Raw genomic sequence first — 15594 nt, 5'->3', positions numbered from 1 at the left:
TGATCAAAACGTTCGTCAATGTGACTGTTCTGTTGGTCGAATTTCGCGTCTACTTTTGTATCCAGCGTGCGCGACAGTTCTGCTGTCATCAATTTAAACTCGTCGCGTAACTGTGTTGCTTTTTCAGAGCATTGTTTACCGACTGCACTAATTTCGTCTCTAAGTGATTCTGTTGCAGCTGTTTGCATATCCCTTAATTCTTGAGCAACAGATCTAATTTCTTCACTACTTTTCCTAGCACAAGCCTCAATTTCCACACGTAATTGTTCTTTAGTATCATGACACTGCACGGCAACGGCTGTAATCTGCTCGTTAAGCTGTCTGGAATTGTCGTCTAATTTTTCATTAAGCGTGTCTAGTTTTTCATTACGTTGTTTGAAATTGTTGTCTTGTTTTTCACTAAGTTGTTTGAAATTTTCACTCTGTTGTTTGAAATTATTGTCTTGTTTTTTATTATGTTCATTAATTTGTAGCAACAATGCCATAATTTGATCCGATCCAAAATCAGCAACTCTATTCTCTGTGCTGTGTGATGGTGTATCTGCAATTGTCACGTTTTGTGTATCTATTTGGACATTCTGTGATTCTTGAAAATGTTTGTTAATCGGATGTGCACTGTTAGTCACTACCTCGGAATTAAATAAATCTGTCGTACTCTGATTACACTGTTCATTTTCGTTAGAAAAAGTTGTCTGTTCATTACGTCGCGACCAGAGCACACAGCCGACGCATGCCGACTCCCGCAGGCTACTCCTGTCCACTCGCTACTGAAGCTGACCGACTACTACTGTCGACTCGCGCAGACTAGCGCAGACTCGCGACAAGCAACAACTAACAAAAAATTACTCTCTGGTCAGAGATTCTGTCATGCTTCGCCCATCGCCGGCGAAGCATACTCCTTAAAAACTACTGAGTCATTGGTGACCTGAGACCTTCGGAGCTAAGGTGTGGGTCTGTCACGTAATGGAAAACGAAGCCTTACCGAAACAGTGACAAGCCAAGCGTATATAAACACTAACCATTTTAAATGCACAGTATCAGACACCACCTGCAGCGGACTATGAGAGAATGTGCAAATCATCCTCGTGATAGGGGCCATCTAACTGGAGGCCCTGGATGCTGCATTCGCCAAACTGCGGGTCCGCCTGCTGCTCATTAGTTCAGATGCCGCTGGGATTCGAGCTGGTGCCTTCCAATGGATTGTTCACCTGCTAGCTGACTTGCATCAGCTACAAGTGCGTAACGTGGGAGACCCAGTTTCGTGTCTGAGTCTACCTAGCTGCATTGTACGGACAAATCTAATCCTACTGATCAGCTCTAGCCTGCGTCTTGGGGTCACTGACCAATGCCTCACAATTCTGCTATTATTGTATCTTTCACTCGGAATAAACACAGCTATTTAATTTTCATTTCCATGGTCATACGTTTGATATCCAGCTGGTTCTACCCACCGCCTCACTGCATCCTCGCGTAGGATAGACAGGTGACCATCGACAACAGCTATACCACCCAGCATAGGTATCATTATCCCCGCCTAACTTCATTTTCTCGGAATCATTTTTCTTGCTATTGTGTCTACATTTTATATCGTCTCTATTTTTTGCCACAGTTACTTATTCTTGTAACCAAACAGCAAACAGCAATGACTGGTTTTGGTGTCTCATTTTGTGAACTAATTCTGTTAGTTTCACCTGGTTCCCTTATCCTTGTTTTATTTTTGTTGATATTCGTCTAGCAACATCTTTTCAAGAAACTTTCCATTCTCTTAAAGTGCTCATCATTGTCCTTTGCTGACTCTGAAAGAATTAGAATATCATTTGCAACTTGCAAAGTTTTTGCTTATTCTCCCTAAACTCTAATCCCCTTTCCAAAGCCGGCCGAAGTGGCCGAGCGGTTCTAGGCGCTACAGTCTGGAACCGCGCAACCGCTACGGTCGCAGGTTCGAATCCTGCCTTGGGCATGGATGTGTGTGATGTCCTTAGGTTAGTTAGGTTTAAGTAGTTCTAAGTTCTAGGGGACTAATGACCACAGCAGTTAAGTCCCATAGTGCTCAGAGCCATTTGAACCATTTTTGATTTCCCCCTTTCCAAATTTCTTCTAAGTTTTTTAACAGCCTGCTCAATGTTCAGACTGAATGTGATTGCCGATAAGCTGCGATCCCCTGTCTCACGCATTTCCCAACTACTGCATCCTTTTCATCTCATCGACCCTTATAACTTGAGTTTGGTTTCTGTACAAGTACAGAATACCATTTCGCTCCCTCTATCTCACCCCAGATAAGTTCAGAAACTTCGTACACTGTATCCAGCCAATACTGTCAGAAACACCTAAATCCCAAATAAATGAAACGTAGGTAATTTCTCTTCCGGTCCTTCTTCTAAGAGAAATCGTAGTGTCAGTATGACCTCGCTCGTTTATACGTTTCTCTCAAAGCATAGCTGATCCTCCCTGTAAATCTTCTTCTATAATTAATTGTGTTAGTCTTCTAGCAACAATGACTTATTAAACCTATGTTTCAGTAATACGCTCACCTGTCAGCACCTGACTCCTTTGGAAAAGTAATTGTTTCAGTCTCCTTAAAAGCCGGCCGGAGTGGCCGAGCGGTTCTAGGCGCTACAGTCTGGAACCGCGCGACCGCTACGGTCGCAGGTTCGAATCCTGCCTCGGGCATGGATGTGTGTGATGTCCTTAGGTTAGTTAGGTTTAAGTAGTTCTAAGTTCGAGGGGACTGATGACCTTAGAAGTTAAGACCCATAGTGCTCAGAGCCATTTGAACCATTTGAAGTCTCCTTAAAGGTTGTGGATGTTTTGCATCTCCGATATGGCTGACTTTCCGTAGTATCTCTGTGCGTCTCCAGGAATGTTTCCTGCTCCAGATCACTTGTTCTGATTTGAGTCTTTCACAGCTCTAACATCTTCTTATCGACGTACGACATCTCACATCTTAATCTTCACTTAATCCTTCTTCCCTTTCAATATTATCGTCTTTATGTTCTTCCCCCTTTATGCCCATTGTATCTTTACCTTCTTTGCTTAGTACGGCATTAACATCTGAACTCTTAGCATAGACAAAAGTATTTCTCATTACTCTAAAAGTCTCTTTAACTTTTCTATACGCTGCTTCTGTCTGGTTATCTGTCTGCCTTGGCTACAATAATTCGTTCAATGTTCCGTTCATAGTAGCTTACCCGTACTCCTATATTGTCATTCGTAATCAGACCTACTCCTGTGTTCTCCCTTTCTTTGAATTGTGTTGATAACCCCGAGCTCTCCTAATGAAAAGGTCTGTTCCTTCTGCCTCTCCACTTCGCTAATTTCCAATATATCTAACTTCAACTTATATATTTCCCTTTTAAATCCTCTAGCCTATGTACCCGATTAAGGGAGCTAACATTCCACTCATCACCCCTCAAAGCGCTATTATTTTATTCCTGATAACATTCTCTTGCGCAGTACCTCATCAGAGATCTGAACTAGGGACTATTTTAGCTCCGTAATGGTTTATCCGTGTGAGTTTTTATCTTCATTACTACACGCAGTAGAGTTGCACGTAAGCGCGAAAAAAGAAAAAAAAAGTCTGTGGTATACCCTTAGTTTCTGCTTTTCTCTTTACCAACATGTGAAGATCATGTTGACTAAAATTACAGGGCCAGATCAGGCAGTCATCCACACCGTTATCCCCTGTAACTACTAAACCGGCTGCTGCCCTTTTCAGGAACCACAAGTTTTTCTGTCATCGAAATGAGGGAGGGAAGGGCGAAATATTGAATTCAGTTTTCAGAAACAATTTCGGCATGGAACACTGAAATACTTAACTACCTTTCAGTCACCTCACGAACACCGAAATGGCAGACTGTGAGATAAGTAATAAAGGAAGAGAAAATTAACTGAATTCGTTCTACAGTTTAAAAGCACCCGTAACATATGAGATTCCTGTGAGGTTTTACTCACATAAGGCGAAATAACTTGCTCCTCTTCTAGCAGCAATTTATTCTAGTTTCTTTGAGCAACGAAGTTTACCAAACTATTGAAGAAAGCACCGTTATTTTCATTTGTAGAGAATGCTTGTCGAATAAATGCACGTAAGTACAAGCCTGTGTCGCTGAAGTCAATCTCCCGTGGAATTATGGAACATTATTTACACTCACACATTAGGACATACTTGGACAGCGAAAATCTCGGCTTTAAAAATTATTATGCAATCCAAATATAGATAACTTGCGAAATTCGGCTCGCTACGTTTGTCCATGCGATTCAGAGCACCATAGAAGACGGCAGCCAAGTGGAAGCTTGGCTGCCAGGAGGAACCTAATCGATGGTTCCGTACTGTCAGTTAGTTCAATACAACAATGTTACTGAGTATCGAAACAGACTTGTGTCTGCATTCAGGACTTCCTACAAAATAGTATAGTGTGCTCTAGGGCTGCTACAGAATTATGATCCTCGTGCGGTAGCCGAGCGGTCTTCGGCGCCTTGCCACGGTTGCCGCGCCTCTCCCCGTCGGAAGCTTGATTCCTCCCTCGGGCATGGGTTTGTGCGTGTGTGTGTGTGTGTTGTCCTCAACGTAAGTTTGTTTAAGTTAGATTAGGTTGTGTGTAAGCCTAGGGACCGATGACCGCAGCAGTATGGTCCCATAAGAACTTACGACAAAATTCCAGTTCCCATTTTTATGAATTATTCAGTGGACAACGTAGGAACCTCCAAGGAGTTTTTGGAAGACTTTCCTATTCTCTTTCTTAACAATTCAAAGTCAGAAGACTAGTGAAATGCAAGAAGACCTGCGGATGGTAGATTGTTGTTGTAGGGACAGTCTACTCATCCCAAACGCTAATAAATGTAAGGTATTGCATGTAAATAGACGAAGACATCTCTTACTGTTCGAATACGCTATTTCTGATAAGTCGCTAAAAACACTAACAACCATAAAATTTCGCTACAGTAAGAGTAACTACACGGAGTGAAGTAAAGTGAAATGAGCACTTGAAATTAACTGACGACAATCTGAAATTCTAAAAGAAATGTAATTCATCCACGATAGCACTGGCTCACACGACATTTGGAAGACTCTGACTGTTACCAGCCCAGGACAAGAAGATCAAACGAAGAGCAACTCGTTTCGTCATGCGATCGTTTAGTAAACGTGAGAGCGTGCGAGATCTTAGAAAAGTGGCGTTGTACGTGTACCACAGAGAAGTCCCGAGACCGTGCGATCCAAGAAGAGTGGGGAAAAATACCATTTCCTCTGAAATAAACCTAGTAAAATGGACACAACGAAAGAATCAGAGAATTTACAGCTCATAGGGAGGTGACCATCAGCAAAAGATGGAACATTTAACGAAAGGATAACGTTCTAAGTGGAACAGCCTATAACGTCACAAGTTTGAACGTTGTAAATTAGCTACAAAGTCTGAAAAGGGAAATGCATAGGCCGATTCTCTATACAGGACGTTTCAGAAGTGACAGTCAATCATTCGTACATGGAAAGTACAAGCCAAAAGTAGCTAAAAATCTCCAATAAACAAGGATCAACAAATCAACTGTTAATTCGATATGGTAACGTACTTTAAACGCCCCTGGGTAAAGTGGTGTTTACGTTAGTATCTCAAGGTTTTGAATGGACTATCTGTTTATGTACGCATGCGAAACTACTTCTCCTTCCCCCTCCGTGCACTGTTCCATACCGGCCTCACGAAAGTGAAGGCACCATGTACAGAAGTTACACCAGTGAAGATTAAGCTGACATGCATTTCATGTATGGCAAAGCGAATGACAGTGCCATTGAAGCTGCACTATTCTATGAAGAAACTTTTCCTTTCCGCAGCCAGCCCGACAGGCGTACATTTAGCTGGTTACGTAAGCGCATTAGAGTATCCGGGAGTTTCGCGCACCATGTACGGGAAGGTCGACCCAGATACTTAACACCCGATGTTTAGGAAAGGGTGTTACATATTGTACACGAACGTCCGAGTACTTCAACAATGAGGTTTTCCTACACAAGAGCGTGTCTTCAGTCGTAACAGTGTGTGGCGGATTTTAACATCGGCAACTACTCGATCCATTTCATCTCAAACGATTGCAAGCCCTTAACAATTCAGACTTCCCTCCAAGAGAGAATTTCTGACAATAGGTAGGACAACAGTGTTGCTCCCATTGTTTCTGCATCCCCTGTTTTTAAGAAGCATTCTGTTCACGGATGAGGCTGGATTTATCAGTGACGGTATTTTTAACTACCATAACTGTCAAATTTCCGCCGATGACACTTCTAACGCGACACACGTATCAGGACATCAACAGTGTTATTAAATGTCTGGGCAGCACTGTTCGGAGACCGCATAGTTGGACCACACTTCCTACCACAGAGACTAACCGGACAACAGTGCATGCAGTTTCTGCGAACTTTACTTCCAGATGTACATGACGATGTTCCATTGACATAGCAGTTGCACATATGGTTCATTGATGACTGTGTTCAAGTACATTTTCATTTATGAGTCTGACGGCTTCTAACTCAGACATATGGTCAGCATTGGATAGGTAGAGGAGAACCTGCACCATGGCGTCGTGGTCTACGCTACCGAGGTCAACTATCTCGAGACATTACGCTTGTGGATTGAAGCAGCCTACCAGCATTTGCAAATTTCTCCAGGACTGGCTGAGAGGATTCTCAATTCATTTCAGAGACGAGTTGAATATTGCATTCAGACGCATGGACAATATTTCGAACACCTACTTTAAGGTTTAGAGAAGCCATGTGTTCCTAGACACTGATAAACCGCAACACAAAATGTTTTGTATCTCGACAACGGTTTATTTGTGGATTCTTGTCTTTTGGAGCTTTTTAGCTATTTATGGCCCGGACTTCACATGTATGAATTATTAACCAACATTTCACTTCACCCTATATATAAGTGGCCAAGATGGATACGAAGACCACGCCTACCACAGTAGTACGAGTTTATATGCCAACTAGCTCCGCAGATGACGAAGAGATTGATGAAATGTATGATGAGATAAAAGAAATTATTCAGATAGTGAAAGGAGACGAAAATTTAATAGTCATGGGTGACTGGAATTCGAGAGTAGGAAAAGGAAGAGAAGGAAACGTAGAAGGTGAATAGGAAATGGGGGTAAGGAATGAAAGAGGAAGCCGCCTGGTAGAATTTTGCACAGAGCATAACTTAATCATAGCTAACACTTGGTTCAAGAATCACGAAAGAAGGTTGTATACATGGAAGAAGCCTGGAGATGCTGTAAGGTCTGAGATAGATTATATTATGCTAAGACAGAGATTCAGGAACCAGGTTTTAAATTGTAAGACATTTCCAGAGGCAGATGTGGACTCTGCACACAATCTATTGGTTATGAACTGTAGAGTAAAACTGAAGAAACTGCAAAAAGGTGCGAATTTAAGGGGACGGGACGTGGATAAACTGAGTAAATCAGAGGTTGTAGAGAGTTTCAGGAGAGCATTAGGGAACGTTTGACAAGAATGGGACAAAGAAATACAGTAGAAGAAGAATGGCTAGCTTTGAGAGAAATAGTGAAGATAGTGAAGATAAAAAGACGAGGACTAATAGAAGTCCTTTGGTAACAGAAGAGATATTGAATTTAACTGATGAAAGGAGAATATACAAAAATGCAGTAAATGAAGCCGGCAAAAAGGAATGCAAACGTCTCAAAAATGAGATCGACAGGAAGTGCAAGATGGCTAAGCAGGGATGGCTAAAGGACAAATGTAAGGATCTAGAGGCGCGTATCACTAGGGGTAAGGTAGATACTGCCTACAGGAAAATTATAGAGACCTTTGGAGAAAAGAGAGCCACTTTCATGAATATCAAGAGCTCAGGTGGAAACCCAGTTCTAAGCAAAGAAGGGAAAGCAGAAAGGTGGAAGGAGTACATAGAGGGTCTATACAAGGGCGATGTTCTTGAGGACAATATTATGGAAAAGGAAGAGAATGTAGATGAAAATGATATAGGAGATATGATACTGCGTAAAGAGTTTGACAGAGCACTGAAAGACCTAAATCAAAACAAGGACCCGGGAGTAGACAACATTCCATTAGAACTACTGACAGCTAGTGAGCAAGATGTATGAGACTTCAAGAAGAATATAATATCTCCAATCCCAAAGAAAGCAGGTGTTAACAGATGTGAAAACTACCGAACTATCAGTTTAATAATTCACGGCTGCAAAATACTAACACGCATTCTTTACAGACGAATGGAAAAGCTGGTAGAAGCCGAGCTGGGGGAAGTTCAGTTCAGATTCAATAAATGTGTTGGAACATGTGAGGCAATACTGAGCCTACGACTTATCTTAGAAAATAGAATAAGGAAGGGCAAACCTACGTTTCTAGCATTTGTAGACTTGGAGAAAGTTTTAGACAATGTCGACAGAACTAGTCTCTTTCAAATTCTGAAGGCGTCAGGGGTAAATACAGGGAGCGAAAGGCTATTTACATCTAGTGCAACAACCAGATGGCAGTTATAAGAGTCGAGGGGCATGAAAGGGAAGCAGTGGTTGGGAAGGGAGTGATACAGGATATTTGCCTATCCCCAATGTTATTCAATCTGTATATTGAGCAATCAGTAAAGGAAACAAAAGAAAAATTCGGAGTAGGAATTAAAATCATTGGGGAAGAAATAAAAACTTTGAGGTTTGCCATGACAATGTAATTCTGTCAGAGACAGCAAAGGACTTGGAAGAGCAGCTTAACAGAACGCAGAGTGTCTTGGAAGGAGGATATAAGATGAACAACAACAAAATCAAAACGAGGATAATGGAATGTAGTCGCATTAAATCGGGTGATGCTGCTGGAATTAGATTAGGAAATGAGACGCTTAAAGTAGAAAATGAGTTTTGGTATTTGGGAGCAAAATAACTGGTGATGGTCAAAGTAGAGATGATATAAAATGTAGACTGGCAATGGCAAGGAAAGCGTCTCTGAGGAAGAGAAATTTGTTAAGATCGAGCATAGATTTAAGTGTCAGAAAGTCGTTTCTGAAAGTATTTGTATGGAGTGTAGCCATGTATGGAAGTGAAACGTGGACGATAAATAGTTTAGACAAGAAAAGAATAGAAGCTTTCGAAATATGGTGCTACAGAAGAATGCTGAAGAATAGATGGGTAGATCACATAACTAATGTGGAGGTACTGAATAGAATTGGAGAGAAGAGAAATTTGTGGCACAACATGACTAGAAGAAGGGATCGGTTGGTAGGGCATATTCTGAGGCATCAAGAGATCACCAGTTTAGAACTGGAGGGCAGCGTGGAGGGTAAAAATCGTAGAGGGAGACGAATACACTAAACAGATTCAGCAGGATGTAGGTTGTAGTAGGTACTGGGAGATGAAGAAGGTTGCACAGGATAGAGTAGCATGGAGAGCTGCATCAGACCAGTCTCTGGACTGAGGACAACAACAACAACACAGTGAAACGAAATGGAAAGAAGAACAGGACCTCTGTCAGATGAGTATAGGGTAATACCAACACATGCAGAAAATGTTATAACGGGAGTAGGTTACGTTAAGAAGAAGAAAATAGGCTGAGAACGAGGCAATATGAAAAGTTCATTGTCAGGGTTGTTTTCATCAGATTCGACTGCAAACTAACGCCGCCAACGGTAGTTCATGAACACATGCCGACATCGCAGGGATAGGATGAATGGGTAGAAAAAGAGTATGTGGACAATAAACGGGTAATTCGTATGTAAAGGGAGATGAAAGTCTAATAATAATGAGGGATAGGGACGCAGATGTAGGGGATATAACATAACAAGGGTCACGAGAGAATGTGGTGTAGGCAGTAGGATTGAGAGACTAAAAAGACTAACTGAGTTGGCAATGAATTTCATACGGTAACAGCAAATACTCTGTTGAAGAATCACAAGAGGAGGTGATACACTTCGGAAAGATCCTGAGACATTGGAAGGTTCCAGTTTCATTACACCATGGTCAGATATAGATTCCGAAATCAGATACTGTGTTGTAGGCGGTACCCAGGAGCAAATATTGTCTCAGATTATAACTTAGTAATGATGAATAGTAGACCTAACTGTAAGAGACTCCTACGGAAGTGGGATCCTGAAATATCGATCAATGATAAGATGCGTTTGAATTCGCTAAGGTTATGGATGTTGCGATAAGGAATTTCACAGCGGGCAGTGCAAATGAAAAGGACCATCAATCTTCAAATTGGGCAGTCGCAGGTGTTGAACAGTCAGACATAGATACAAGGAAGATAACTCCGAAGAAACTTTCATTTACAGAGTAAGTACCTCAACTGATCGACCGAAGGAGGAAGCACCAAAATATTCAGGGAAAGAAAGACAGGAATCCAGCTAAATAAATCACTCAGTAATGGTTCAAGTAGGAAGTGCTGGTCAGCGAAGGTGAAACTGGTGGGAAAATGTGAAGAAATTGAAAAATAATTGATCGTCGGGAGGAATGACTCAGAATAGAGAAAACACGAAACAGCCTACGGTGAAATTAAAAGCAAGGATTTTATCATTAAGACTGCATTGTGAATTCCACTGTTAAATGCAGGCGAGACGATAGGTGGCAAGAGTACTTGAAAGCCTCTATGAGCGGGAGGACCTATTTGATGGATTGGTAGAAGATGAAAGGAGTCCATAACAAAGATGTAAGGTGTCCAGTATTATAAGAGCTCAGGAAAGCTTGAGATCAAATAAAACGGAAGGTATAGATAACATACCATAGGAATTTCTAAAATCATTGGGGGAATATCAAACAAATGATGATTCCACTTGGCGTGTAGATTGTGTGACACTGGCGACGTATGATCAGACTTATGGAAAAATGTCTCCCACACAATTAGGAAGACAGCAAGGGCAGATAGTAGCGAAAACTATCGCACTATCGGCTTAAAATCTCATGGGTACAAGTGGCTGACAAGAATAATACGCAGAAGTACTGAGTAGGAAACTGGGAATCTGTCACACGAAGATCAGTTTGGCTTTAGGAAATGTTAAGACACTAGAAGGATTGTTCTAATTTTGTGATTCACTATGGAACAAAGACTGAAGCAGAATCAAATTACGCTCATGGGTTTGTCGAAGTAGAAAAAGCTTCCGACAATGTGTAAAGGTGCAAAAAAAAAGGTATAAACTTTTTCAGAAAGACAGGTGATACACAATGTCTACAAGAATTAAGAGGATACAATAAGATTTGAACTCCAAAACCGAAACCCTCGGATTAAAAATATGTAAGATTTAGACGCGGTCTTTCGTCCCTACTGTTCAGTCTATGCACCGAAAAATAAATGACGGAAATAAACGACAGATTCAGGAGGGAGACAAAAATTCGGGGTGGAAGAATATCAATGAGTAGATTCACTTATGGCATTGCTATCATCAGTGAAAGTGAAAAAGAATTACGGGATATGTTGCATGGAATGAAGAGTGTAATGACCATAGAATATGGATTGGGAGCAAAGTAGAGAATGACAAAAGTAATGGGAAGTAACATAAGGAGAAGTTTATCATCAGAAATGGTGATCACGAAGTTGACAAACTTGAGGTATTCCGCTAGGAAGCAAAATAACGAATGATGGACGAAGCAAGGAGGACATAAATAGCAGACTAGCATTGGTGAAGTACTCGCCCCTGGCTAAGAGAGGACTACTGGTATCAAACATAGGCCTTAATTTGCGATAGAAATTTCTGAGGATCCATGTTTGGAGCACAGACTTTGTGATGGTTAATCATGGACAGTAGGAAGACCGGAACAAAAGAGAATCGAAGGATTTGAGATATTGTGCTACAGAAGAGTGTTGCAGATTAGGTCGCCTCATAAGGTAAGAAACTAAGAGGTTTCCCATACAATCGAAGAAGAAAGGAACATACCGAAAACGCTGACAAGATGAAAGGACACGAAAAAAGGACATTTTTTAACACATGGTACTAGAGGGAACAGTAGGGGTCAAATCTGTAGAGGAAGACAGAGATTTTAATACATCCAGCACACTGTTGAGGCGTAAGTGCTTCTCAGAAATGAAAAGGCTGACACAAGAGATGAATTCGTCGCGGGACGCACCAAACGAGTCAGAAGACTGAAGATTAAACAAAATACATAACTAAAATAAAATAATAAAACGGGTTGTACATCGACGGTCGTTCTTCCTTCCCAGCGTTCGGGAAAGAAACAGTGAGGAGGGAAATGAGAGTAATACAGGAAGTAGCCTCCACTGTACGCCGTCGGGTGACTTGGGAGAAAACAGATATAGATAAGAATTAGGAATGTTTTTGCAAATAAAGATAAAATTGCTATTTTCTATTATTGGACATTAGTGATAATAACGTGAATAATAAAACGTTTCTAGAGTGTAAAATCATTTATGACTGTGAGCCAGCTTAATCTGTGCTGGTAAGTCTAGAATCGCGTCTCTTGTATTTACATTTTGCACGAAATAAAGTACCTGAACCTGGGGTATGCTGCATTAATGGCTTACAATACACACAACGAATAATACAATCAATAAGAACTTTTCTATATTACAGTAACTTATTTCTGCGCAGTAATTAGTTTTTTACTTCAAACGGTGGCCATCTTGTACAGGTTTGTTGAAACACCCAATGTAACAGCCATATGAAATAAAGTACAATGTGTCTCAAGTCCAAATAAGTCCACAAAACTCAACATGCCGAACAATTCCGTAATAAAAAGAAAATGATCTCGTTATTTCCATACATCTACATGCAGCTACTTTCAGAAACACGGTCTAGATTGAAGAACTGATGAATTGGAAGAAATAATTACTGACTTCTTGGACGAAGAAACTACAGCTGGGACACATGGTTGTAATTCTGAAAGATTGTTACTCTGTAGGTAATCTTAGGACTATAATAGTAAGTCACACGCAACATTTTCACGGACAACAATTTGAATCTCGTTGCTGGATAAATCAATAGCTCTGTCAAATTTGAAAGGAACAGTTTTCAGCTGTGTCCTTTTATATACCTCCCATAATTTTATATTATCGTCTAACCACCATACAGAAGATCACGTTTTGGCATTGTTGAATCCAGAATGTCCTACCAACCACCATTTGATTTTCGTAACTATTTCATAATGTATGTGGTTGTTTTCATGTCACTCTGAGTTACGCCCAATATAGGTGTCTCAGCTTATCGGTGACGAACCCTCAGGTTCTTTTTTGTCACATTAAAGTGGATGTGTACCTGTTAAAGCGCATCAACTGTAAATTTCCAATTTTAGAAATACCTAAATGATATGTTTGGAAAGTCATTTAAGACAATTAGTAACGGTTATGCAGCAGCGACAGCATCTTCTTCGATCACATCTACCTCCCCGCGCACTGTTCGCAGGTAGGCGGCAGAGGGCACGTTGAAATCTTCGACAAGCGCTGCCTGGCAGGCTCAAGCTTCTTCCATCTCTCTCTCTTTCCGATGGGGGGAGGGGGGTGGCGTCATGCGTACGCTCCACAATAGGACGCTTAAGTCACATGACCTCCTTGTCTGGAGCTACGATCGGCCGGCAAGTCATCTCTAAACTTTGAGAATAAGACCAACCGTAGTATGGCAGACTGCAGCGAAGAGATTACATTGATGCAGCCTGATGCTGCTAAGCATAATTAGTAGCCAATGACCATCAGGACTGATCACCATTCTAGGTGACTTAATCTATCAAAAACATTACTCTCATTTCATATATCTCAGCACCACACAGGTACCTACTGCACCTCCAATTTATGTATTTCTCTACTTTTAAGTGTAAATATTGTAAATAAACTTAACAATGAGTTACCTATTACTTTCTTGTAGACGTCTGATTGTATTTATTAACCACCTCAACTACAGACGCAACAGACATCCACTGTCGTTTAATTTTGGCAGTTGTCAGAAGTTCCTAAGTCTTTTCATATAATATTTGTGTGGATGAGACACTGACGACAAAAAATTGCATCACCCAAATGTAATTAATTTAGAGAAATGAAATTTCTGGAATAGATTTGGCTAGGTACCATACTTTAGTGATTAAAATTGCAAGATCACAGGTTAATGTAAGCGCGAATTAAGCCATTAGATGTGTGAAATGGTGGTACATCAACAAGTGGCGAAACTGCCACGATCTTGAATGCAAGTATGCAAATGTGTATGTTTTGTGTTGTACAGGTTCCAGATGTCTGTTTGTGGGATGGAGTTCCATGCGTGTGGCACTTGATTGCTGAGTACAGGAACAGTTAACCCGGGCTGTGAATGACGCTGGAGTTACCATCTGATGATGTCCCACATGTTTTCGATTGGAGACAGATCTGGCCACGGTGACATATCGACACTCTGTACAGCACGGTGCATTACAACAGCGGTATGTGGGCGAGCGTTAATCTGTTGGCAAACATCCAGTGCAATGCTGTTTGGTAAACACGGCCTGCAAAGCTGTTCATGAATAGCAGCACCATAGTTCTAATCACCAGGTTTACTTCCAACTTTGCACTCAAGTGCGTGGGATAACCAAGAGAGCGCTCCAGTGGTCATATGAAACCGCATCCAAACCGTAACACCAGGTTTACGTCCAAGGTGTCTAGCGTGCAGACAGGTTTACTGCAGGCCCTCAACTAGTCTCCTTCTAACTAACGAATGTGGCACCGAGACGGAACCAACTTTCATCAGAGAACACAGCAGACCTGTAGCCTTAACTCCACTGATTTCACGCTTGACACCACTGAAATGGGAAACGGTGGTGGCTTGGGGTCAGTGGAAAGCACGTTGCAGGGCGTCTAGCTCGGAGCTATCCTTGAAATAACCAATTTATGACCGTCTGTTGTGTCCTGTGGTGTCAACTGCTGCTCATATTGCTACCGCAAATGCAGTGCGACCCTCCAGATCCATACACCGAACACGGTTATGTTCCCTCCCGGTAGTGCCACGTGACCGTCCAGAGCCCAGTGATCTTGCGAACGTAAATTCTTGACCATCGCTGCCAGTAATCACGTGCAGTGGCTACATTCCTGTCAAGATCTTCTGCAATTTCGCAGAAAGAACATCTAGCTTCTCGTAGTCCTATTACGCGATCTCGTTTAACCTCAGACAGGTGTTGATAATGCCGTCTTTGTCACCTTAAAGGCAATCTCCACAAACTTCATCTCACCACATCTGTCCTCAAAGGAAACTAAAGCTCACAACCATTACAGTGTGTGTTCACTGCAAACCTGATTTGCACCCTCCATCTGCTACTAGCGCCACTCTTATGCAACTGGCGTGAAATTTTTATGTTGCACAACTCCTTCTTGGTGTTGTGATTTTTTTCCGTTAGTGTATTTTACAGCATTCTTAATTTAGGTACTCAATGGCAACTTCTGCAGAGCAGTCACTCACTGCATTTATTCTCTTTCAGAGCCTACAATTGACTTCTTTGCTCACTCCTTTTGGCAGCGTGATGGAAGCACAACACTAGCAAACAGCAACGACTTGAGCTGAGGATGGCAGTGGCCTGAAACTATTTTCTCCCTTTTTCTCCTTATACACACAAGAGGAATGGACAGAGCACTGCCTGCAAGTCAAGCAGCATTTCCAAGCATACAACACATCAGGTGAATGAGCACCTTCGTAT

General features: G+C 41.6%; 1 long non-coding RNA gene across 4 annotated transcripts in view; it reads left to right on the top strand.

The window, feature by feature from the left end:
• Window positions 1-15594, top strand: part of LOC124799232 — a 188468-nt gene that overhangs the window by 141134 nt on the left and 31740 nt on the right. For 3 of the 4 annotated variants that reach the window (XR_007016990.1, XR_007016989.1, XR_007016992.1), the window contains one exon: window positions 14157-14349. The exons of the other annotated variant lie outside the window; for it this stretch is intronic. This is a non-coding gene — a long non-coding RNA (uncharacterized LOC124799232). The remainder of the gene's footprint in view (window positions 1-14156; window positions 14350-15594) is intronic. 4 annotated transcript variants of the gene reach the window in all.

The sequence above is a fragment of the Schistocerca piceifrons genome, chromosome 5 (assembly GCF_021461385.2).
Source record: "Schistocerca piceifrons isolate TAMUIC-IGC-003096 chromosome 5, iqSchPice1.1, whole genome shotgun sequence".
NCBI classification, from domain to species: Eukaryota; Metazoa; Arthropoda; class Insecta; order Orthoptera; family Acrididae; genus Schistocerca; species Schistocerca piceifrons.
The sequence above is the reverse complement of the archived record's forward strand: the minus strand, read 5'-3'. Positions and strand labels throughout refer to the sequence as shown.